The 8,867-nt window shown below is 39.8% G+C and overlaps 1 non-coding gene across 1 annotated transcript; it reads left to right on the top strand.

The window, feature by feature from the left end:
* Positions 1-2,234: 2,234 nt before the first annotated feature.
* Positions 2,235-2,307, top strand: TRNAK-CUU (transfer RNA lysine (anticodon CUU)). Its single transcript has one exon. It is a non-coding gene; the product is annotated as a tRNA-Lys (tRNA).
* The last annotated feature ends 6,560 nt before the right edge of the window (positions 2,308-8,867 follow it).

Raw genomic sequence — 8,867 nt, 5'->3', positions numbered from 1 at the left:
GTTAATGGCAATGGATTTGGTTTGGGTTGGGTTTACATCTACATCTATTCAGGGCTTGCTGAAGAATTGGATGTAAAGGGAAAAGAGGCATTTCAATTGCTTTTTCCTGCCAATGAACTCTTTTGGTAAGAAGCATCATAATTATATGGTTAGGTTTTATTCTTAAATAAAGGATATGAATTTACTTGGAAGACGAGTCACTTACTTTGCCCCACACTCATTAAAACATTTTAGTTGTGGTTCTTTCAGGAAAGGTCCTGACTGAGACCTACTCAGAGGCTCCACAGGAGAAAGACCTGGCGATCTGCTCTCAACAAGAGTATAGTCTAGAAAACCTTATGGGGCAGCTTTCTACTCTGTCACAGGGGGCCGCTATGAACCAAAATCTACCCCGGGGCAGCTAACAACAACAGACCAAGAAAGCACTGAAGAAAGCAAAAAGTTATCGTCTTAGGAGGGTGTAACCTGAAGGTAAACTAAGTACTGCAAACTTATTTAGGCGTCCAGTTAAACTTTTAATTAACTACTTGTGTGTGGTAAACGCTAATGAGTGCCAAGTGCCTACCTTATATTCTAATTAGAAAATTGGCGCTCTTTCTGAACTCGTTGTTAGCTGAACTGCCTAGTTTGGGGCTGGATTGTTCATTTCTGTTGTGTTTTGGAAGAATTCATTGAATTGCCTCAGGTTCTTGATTAGTTGCTTGATTCGTAAGAAGACTTAAAAGGTGTAGGTATTGGTTGGTCGGTTTGGTTTTAATTAGGCTACTCCAAAGTATTTTTGGAAGTAGACCATATCTAATAAGCAAGCATACAAAATTCGTTTATAATTTATACACATCTTTTTTTATAGGGTAATAAGCTTATTGAGGTTATCAGGGACTATTTTATTCTTCTATCCACAAGAATACCTAACACGATGCCTTGCACTTAGTAAGTATTTAATAAATATGTTGAATATGCAAGTAAATACAGTTAAATTTACTTTCTAGTTTCATCTGTCAAGTTATAAAATAATCACAAATAAACCAAAGTTTGCAATTACAAGAAAAATTTGTTAGGAATAATTGTAATAATATTTTAAGCTTAAAAAAATTTAAATACTCAAATTTCATTTGTACTTTGAGGAATTTAAACATACAACATTATTTTATATCTTATTATTTTTTTCTTTTTAAAAATTGATTACTTCAGGAAATGTGATGCCCAATGTGTTTAGCTTCTAAATAATGTATATTAAGAATGTTGTTGTTTGTTGTTAGTTGCCATCGAGTGGATTACCACTCATATCCTAAAAATCCTTTGTTAGCCTCAGGTTTACAATTAGGTACTTCAACTTGCAGTTCTGAGAAGTTGGAAACCCTTCCCCACGCAACTACAGAAATCCGCAGAATTCCTTAGCCAGAAAGGTTACTGAGTATGCATAGGATATCCTTCCATTGTCTGAGTTTGTCATAATATGGCCAAAATCAGGTTCTGCTCTTCTCATCTTAGAATTTACATTCTTCACCTTAAGATTGAGTGATCCTTCCCAGTTTCTGTCATGCTTGATTGTCAGGCAGTTACCGGACAAAGCCTTTATTTTAATTGAATCAGAGCCCTTTTTACTCAATTTGGAAACCCTCGTGGCGTAGTGGTTAAGTACTAGGGCTGCTAACCAATGGGTCAGCAGTTCAAATCCCCCAGTCGCTCCTTGGAATCTCTGTGGGGCAGTTCTACTCTGTCCTACAGGGTCGCTACGAGTCGGAATCGACTCGACGGCGCTGGATTTTTCACTCAGTTTAGCTTTCCTGGACCCGACCGTACTTAAGGAAAGTACCTATGCCTGGTTGTTCTTCAGTGTAACTAACCTCTTAGAGGTTGGACCTTTGCCCAAAACTGTAGGAATCTAATAAACCATTAGATGGGTGTTGGACAGCCTTCATACGTCTTGATGTAAAGAAAATAACATTGGGCAGCAAATATTTAAAAACATTTCAGAAAAAAGGGTTCAATGACCCAGTAATGACTTGCATATAAGCTTTCAGTGAACTTGGGATATATATACTCGTTCCTAAAAATTCTTAATTCTGCTAAAGCATAGTAAATAAATATTCTAAACCGTTCTAACAAAATAATTCTGAAATACAGAATTAGCAATATAATGACTATAATGCAACACTGAAGGAGCAGGAACAACATAATAAATCTAGTTGGAGGTCTATGAAAGGAGAAAAAAAGAGACTTGTTACACAAGTGCCCGGCTAGCTCAGTCGGTAGAGCATGGGACTCTTAATCCCAGGGTCGTGGGTTCGAGCCCCACGTTGGGCGCAAGGCTTTTGATTACGACTTTTAGTTTTCCCAGACATTTTTAGGTCTTAACAGGAAGCAGGAAGAGTTATTTAAATTAATTTAAATACTCCCAATATTAACTAGATCTCTGGAAGGAATACTCCATTTTGCAAACCACAAGTGTCGAAAGTTGCGCTTGCGCACTTGAAAGCACACGCTCCCCTTTCATTTCGCGGATCCCTCCCAACCTCCCGCTCTAGCACGGGAAACTAAAAGGGCCGGGTTTAAGGTTGAGATTGGCATTCTGTGTTACTATGCATACTTGTATAAGAACAAAATTCTGAGCCCCAATTTTAGTTGCTTTTCTAAAACTTAGAGATCCGATGTAAAGGCAATTGGGGGTGCCGAAGGACTCTTAAGAAAAAGAACGAATTTATCCTCCTCCTGTTTATTTTCCTTCTTTCACCTGCAATACACTGCGTGTCCTGGGGGGGGGGGGGAATCCCTATGGGAATAAAAAAAAAAATTTTTTTTTAATACACAGTGATAAATATTTCTTTCTGTAGTCAGATTTATACAACTAGTGCACAATTCAAAGTTTTCTTCAATTGTTCCTGGGACTATATCTATTTAAAAAAAAAAAAAAAAACGTTGCCTTGTAGTTGATTCCGATTCATCGTGACCCTGTAGGATAGGCTACAACTGCCCCACAGGGTGTCGAAGGAGCGGATGGTGGATTCCAACCGCCGACCTTTCGGTTAGAGACTGAGCTCTTAACCACTGCGCCGCTAGGGATTCATTCCATCCATGAATTGGCTGGATACTGGGAAATCAATATTCTGTAAGGTGAGGCTCTTTGAGAAAAAGGCACAAAAGAACTGAGATGTGAAAAGTAGGATAGGGAATTAGATATTTGAAGGCGGCGGGTTTTCTGTCTTCTTCCCGGTTCACTGAGAACTCTGAAGCAATCAGAGAACACCCCCACACACTCGCACCACCACATCTAGGCACGTTCTAGGTTCTTGTGCAGGGAGCTCCATAAGTGAAGGAGCCAAGCTCTTACCTGAAGCCAACCCTATGTAAAGCACTAGATCCTGTATCTTCCGAATGTTAGCCACCAACTTTTTCCCTACTCCAGAATCAATTTTTCTTCCTTCTTAATAGAAGCCCATTTGGTGCGGGGGCTAACCATAGAGGTCACCAGTTCGTATCCACCAGCCGCTCCTTGGAAACCCTATGGTGCTGTTCGTCCTGCCCTTACAGGATCGTTGTGAGTCCGAATCCATGCCAGTGGTTTTGGTTTTTGATTTTTCCCCTCAACATACAAACATGCTGTTATTTTTCTATCTTAAAACCTTGACCCAATTTCCCCTCAGGCTGTCATCCTATTCCCCTGCTTTCCTTTGGAACAAAAAAGTCTTCACCCAGTTTGCCCGCACTCACCATTCCTCTTACTGTCTCTTAATCCTGCTAATGCCCATTAGTCAAAGATCAAAGAAACACCTGTAGTTGAATTTAGTGCTGGAAGAGCACACGTCAGGAGTCATGGGGTGCCTCAGTAAGAACCTGTTATAGGATTTGGATTTTGGTCGAGTAATTTTGGGGAAGGCCTAAGGAAGCAGGGACTCTTTCTGGTTTGGGCTATCTCCAAAAGTGGGGGAAATTCTATGATCTTAAGGAATTTTGACTATAGGGAGTAAACGAAAAGGAGGATAAAGATAAAATTGGTAAATAGCTGCTCATTTAGCAAGAGAGGGGCGTTTGTTGTTTTGTGCTAGACTGTGACCTTGTTTGAAGTGGATGTTCTGTGAGAGGCAGGGGAAAATGGTTTAGCTATGTCAGATTAGTAAGAACATCGAGGTTTAGCTGTGCCAGATTATTCCCAGAATGTCAGGGGCTGTTTCTTTCTCAACCCACTCTAATCAAGATTTCATTACATCCTCCAAGGAGTCTACTGAAACTGCTCATAGTGGCACAATGGTTAAGAGCCATAGCGAGCTAGGACTGCTAACCGAAAGGTCGGCAGTTTGAATCCACCAGCCACTTCTTGGAAACCCTATAGGCCACTCTGTTCCATAGGGTCCTTATGAGTCCAGATGGACCTAAGGGCAACTGAAGCAGGGTAAGCATCTCCATACTACTAAAGCTAATTTCCAATTCCCAGTCCTAATCTACTTGACCTATCAGAAATTTGTTATACAAATTTGATTACTCCCTCCTGGACATACTTCTCCCCTTGGCTTCCAGGATACTAATTCTCTCTTGATTTCTCCCTGTGTCACTGATTCCTCCTTTTCTCTCCTACCTCTTAAACTCTGGAATGCTCCAGGGCTGGATCCTTGGTCCTCTTCTCAGGTCCATTCACACATTTGATGATCACATGGCTTTAAATACCAGCTATTTGCAGATGACTCCCGACTTTATATTTACAGCCCTGAACTCTTTCTTAAACCCCAGATTTATGTCTCAAATTTAACATGTAAAAATGTAATCTTGATCTTTGTCCTCAAAATTGTTTCACCTGTAGCTTTCCTTTTTTCAATTAATGTTAACACCATCTTTCTAGTTGCTTGCTTGCTGTGTGCTGTCGATTCCAACTCATATTGACCCTATAGGATAAAGTAAAACTGCCCCATAGGGTTTCCAAGGCTGTAATCTTTACGGGAGCAGATTGCCACATCTTTCTCCCAGAGTGGCTGGTGGGTTTGTACCGTTGATCTTTCTGTTAGCAGCTGGAGTGCAACAACCACGGAAACACTGACTCCCCTTTCTCTCCCACTACTATTAAGAGTGACCTCCAATAGTCCCCTCCAACACTAACTCTCCCGGCCACGTGACTAATTTAGACCAATGGGACATTAGAAAGCCTGCTGCAAGTAGTGTCTTAATTGTTTATACACTGTGGCTTGGACGCAAGTTGCCAAGAAGTCTGAGTACCCTGAAACTGCCATACTGTGAGGGCACCTAAGATAGCCACGTGGAGAGAGGCCGTGTGGAGGAGAGGCCATGTGACGAGCACTGAGACACCAGATTTGTAAGAAAGCTATCTTTCATCCCAACATACCAGCTGAACACAGTTGAGTGTATATTCCCTGCCAATGCCACATGGAGAACTGCCCAGCTGAACCTTGCTTGACTTTCTGACTCATAGAATCAAGCAAATAAAACTTACGTTGTTTTATGCCACTAAGATTTTGGATAGTTTATTACACAGCAATATATAACCAAAACACCCACATCAAATCTATCATAAAATTCTGTTGATCTACCTTCAAGATATAGCTGGAATCAGACTTTCCTGCTATCACCCTGGTTTAAACTTTCACCTCTCACCTGGATTACTGTGATAGTGTCTTAACTGATCTTCCTTTTTCAGCCTGACACCTTAAACTCTAGCATAATATCAAGAATAAACCACTTAAAACAAGTCAACTCTTGCCATTACTCTGCTCAAAACCTTCCAGAGATACCGTTTCACTGGTTAAAAGCAGATGTCCTTACAACAAGATCTGCCTACCCCTCTGACTTCATCTCCTATTACTTCTCTTCTTGCCTACTCCACACCAGTCAAACAGGCCTCCTTGGTGGTGCTGGAAGATGCCAGGAGTGTTCTTTCTTAGGGCTCTTGCCCTGGCTGTTCTTTTTTCCTGAATCGCTTTGCCTCCCAGATATCTACACAGCTAATGCACTCACTCAATTTGTCTTTGCTCAAGTCACTTTCTTAAGGAGCTCAACACTGACCACCTTGTTCTGACAACTGCCTCACCATCCACCTTATCGTATTTTTTCCACAGCACATTAAACAAAAAAAAAAAGCCGTTGCCACCCAGCAGATTGACTCACAGCCATCCTATAGAACAGAGTAGTAGTGATCTCATGGCTTTAAATACCAGCTACCTACCCCATAGTTTCTTTACCTGAGCATACTGTCACATCTTTTTCCTACGGAGCAGCTGGTGGGTTCATACTGCCAACCTTTTGGTTAGCAGACAAGCGGTTAACCACTGCACCACCTGGGCTCCTATTCATAGCAATATCATCTTCTTATTTACATAATGCGCTATTATCTGTCTCCTTGGAATGTAGGCCTCACAAAGGCAAGGATTTTTGTCTGTTTGTTCACTGATGCATCTCAAGCACCTAAATTAGTACCTGGTAGATGTTCAAGAAATGTGCTGAGCTAGTAAATTACATTCCTTACTCATAGCAACCCTATAGGACAGTGTAGAACTGCCCCATATGGTTTCCATAGGGTCACTATGAGATGGAATTGACTTGATGGCAGTGTTTGGTTTTTGGTTTACATTCCTAAACCTCAGCCACTAGATGCTATACCTGCCACTTTATACCTAGCTATAAAGCTCTATTTAAGTCAGAGATCTTGTTTTTGATTTTATTCAGTGATGGGAAAACTTCTCATAAATAATTCAGTAAAAGATAGGATCAATATGAATACAAAGTAGAAACTTTTATTTTTCTGCAAAAAATTCCAAACCCACTGTGGCCGAGTTAATTCCAACTCATAGCGACCCTGTAGCTTTTTCTGCTAAAAGAGGTAATCAATTCACTATCTCAGCAATTTCACTGGGAGATTTCAACACCGAGAATTAGAAAAGCCTTACTCTTATGGACCTTATAATCTAGCAAAAAAGATAAAACCTATCTAGAAATGATTACAAGGTAAAAGTTATGATGTACTCAGATCATGTGCTTATGGGAAAGATCACTACTTTGTGAGAAAGGGTACTGTGGAAGTGTAATAGGCCCAGAGGACATAACCCAAAAAAAAAAAAAAAAATCTGTTGTTATCCAGTCAATTCCTGTTGCTGTCCAGTCAATTTCGACTCATGGTGACCCCACGTGTTACAGAATAGAACTGCCCCATAGGGTTTTCTTGGCTGCATCCTTTACGAAAGCAGATCACCAGGCCTTTCTTCCACAGTGCCATTAGATGGATTCAAACCGCCAACCCTTAGATTGGTAGTCAAGTGCAAATTGTTTGAGCCACTCAGGGACCTCTAGAAGACATTAGAATACATTAGGAAGCTGAATAGCAAAAGTGAACTTTCATTTTATTCACTGGCTTAACATGGTTTTCAAGTTCTTCATGATCTAATCTTAAATGATATTAGCAAGGCCTGAACACAATGCCACCCTTTGTTGTTGGATAACACTGAGTCGATTTTCGACTCATAGCAACTCTACATGACAGAGTATTTTCTAGGCTGTAATCTTTATGAGAACACATTGCCAGGTCTTTCTCCCATGGAGTCGCTGGGTAGAATCACACTGCCATCCTTTAGGTTAGTAGCCGAGTGCCTAACTGTTGCACTACCAAGGCTCCTACGCCACCCTTTGCTTTAGCAATATCAGATCACTCCCTTTAAGATTTTGTGTACATAGAGAATTCACATTTGCTTATTATGATCACAATGCCTGGAATAACCCTGTACAATTGAAATTCTACTCATCCTTCAGGGCTAGGGTCAAAAGCTTTCTCACTGAAGCTTTCCTCAACTCCTAGTAATAATTAACTACAGTCCCTGGGTTAAAATTGAGATCAGTTCCTAACTCTGTCTTTAAGTCAAATTTGTAGGTAAGACAGAACGGATAAATTTCTTATTTAGCGTCAGTTAGTCAAATGTTTGTCTTAGTATACAGTATATATTTTACCTTTTTATGCACATAAAACACTTAAGAAACACTTCCAAATTGCACAGTTTTCATGAACGTCATAATAGGCTTTATGGCAGTCCATTCTTAAGTAGGCATTGTTCGTAACCTGGGGACTGCCCATACACTGGTAAAAGGAACTCATACCTTTTATGGCACCTACCACATTCCGTTTTGTATAATCAGTTGTATACACACCCATTTTTCTACTAACCTGTAAACTTCCTGAGGGCAAAGGCCCATGTCCTACTGTTGAAGCACTTAACAGTGTCTAAAATTATACAAAGTAAACAGCAGACATTCAATAAATGTTGAATGAATCTTGATACTGGGCTACTGAAGTGGCACATAGTGACAAAGCAGAGCTAGAAGTAAGTTAAAAAGTAAAATACAACACAAATATAAAAGAGGAATCCTTTCCTATTCTTAATGACAGGAAGGTGCTTTCAAAAGTTAGTTGGTGTTGGGATCTTCATACAGAAAGTATGTAGCAAAACAAGGAAAGATCCAGAAAAGGAAATGAAAATCATTGAACTATGAGTAAGAATGGACTTGGAGATATATAGCCCAGAAAATCTATCAAGGATAAATTCCTACTCTGTCTTCAAGTATATGGCCCCACAGAGTTTCAAGTATATAAGCATATACATATATGTATATATTTCTCATCTTCGTAGGTATCTAGACAGACTGAAACCAGTAAATTTCAGCAAGAGGTAGTTCATTGAAAACAAATTAACAAGAACAAAAATAAAAATTTAAAAACTGAGTACATATTTCAAAGAACCCCTGCCCTGAAAAGACAAAAACCGCTAAAGAGGAGATTAATGACATTATGAATACATATTTATAAAGCAGCTGTAACTTTACATAAAAATTAAGTATCTTTTTTCTTAGAAATGCAGAATTGTTCACAAAAGAAATTG

The sequence above is a fragment of the Loxodonta africana genome, chromosome 10, assembly GCF_030014295.1.
Source record: "Loxodonta africana isolate mLoxAfr1 chromosome 10, mLoxAfr1.hap2, whole genome shotgun sequence".
Taxonomy (NCBI): domain Eukaryota; kingdom Metazoa; phylum Chordata; class Mammalia; order Proboscidea; family Elephantidae; genus Loxodonta; species Loxodonta africana.
Note: the sequence above shows the minus strand (reverse complement) of the source record. Positions and strands in the feature narration are given on the sequence as shown.